This window comes from Calidris pugnax, unplaced genomic scaffold (assembly GCF_001431845.1).
Source record: "Calidris pugnax isolate Ruff unplaced genomic scaffold, ASM143184v1 scaffold24, whole genome shotgun sequence".
NCBI classification, from domain to species: Eukaryota; Metazoa; Chordata; class Aves; order Charadriiformes; family Scolopacidae; genus Calidris; species Calidris pugnax.
The window spans coordinates 2,535,600-2,536,426 of record NW_015090922.1 but is presented as its reverse complement, the minus strand read 5'-3'; the positions used below and the strand labels follow the sequence as shown (position 1 = coordinate 2,536,426).

The 827-nt window shown below is 50.8% G+C and overlaps 1 protein-coding gene across 1 annotated transcript in view; it reads right to left on the bottom strand.

The window, feature by feature from the left end:
- Positions 1-827, bottom strand: part of TP53BP2 (tumor protein p53 binding protein 2) — a 53,760-nt gene that overhangs the window by 50,481 nt on the left and 2,452 nt on the right. The window lies entirely within an intron of this gene.

The window sequence follows — 827 nt, the reverse complement described above, 5'->3', positions numbered from 1 at the left end:
GGGGGGGGGGGGGGGGGATATTCCCTTCCCTGAACCGGAGTGCGGGACACACATTTCAAACCCGGGTACTTTGCTCGCAGCACTTCCAAAGCTGGAGGAAGGAAAGTGTGCTAAATCAGCACCGTTACGGGGCTCTCTCTGCAAGAAAACCAGCTCCATCTGTTTTTCCTCCTCGTATTAAAATCTTCCCAGTAATTAAAAAGGATAAAAGGGAAGAGGATTAGAAGCTCCCAGTTGAAGGGAGAACAAAACTCAGACCTAATTTGTATATAAACATCTTTTTTTCTAAAGCAGTAAAGAAACTTTAACAGCATTGACCAAAGCCCCGGGAACTCCCATACAATAATCAAGTATTGTTTAAGACAACACTGTTGCAGCTGAGGAGGATCGGGGGGCTAAAAAAAGCTCAAAAAGCTATTTTTGCAGTTGCCTAATTGCAGCAAAGAAAAACAAAAGACGGGTTTTTTTTTATTATTTGTTTGGTTGTTTGTTGGTTTGGTGGGTTGTGGTTTTTTTTTTTTTGCTACAGCGCTTTGAAATATAACGATATTTAAAACCTGTCCCAGAAGTGTCTCGCATCTGTTTTAAACCGGCTGTACAAAGTCTCCCCGCCCCGGGCTCACACCTCCGGGAGAGCTTCCCTTTCGGAAGAATCACCGGGAGCCGGCGGAACCGGGCCGGGGGGTGTCCAGCCCGGCCATTTCCCCGCGGTCGGAACCACCTTTAACTCCCACCCCCGACCCCCGCACGCCTTTCTTCCAAGCCAGGCGGCGGCAGGCCCGGAGCCGCCCTCCCGCCGTGCGGGGCCGCCGGGGCCGCCCTCTCCA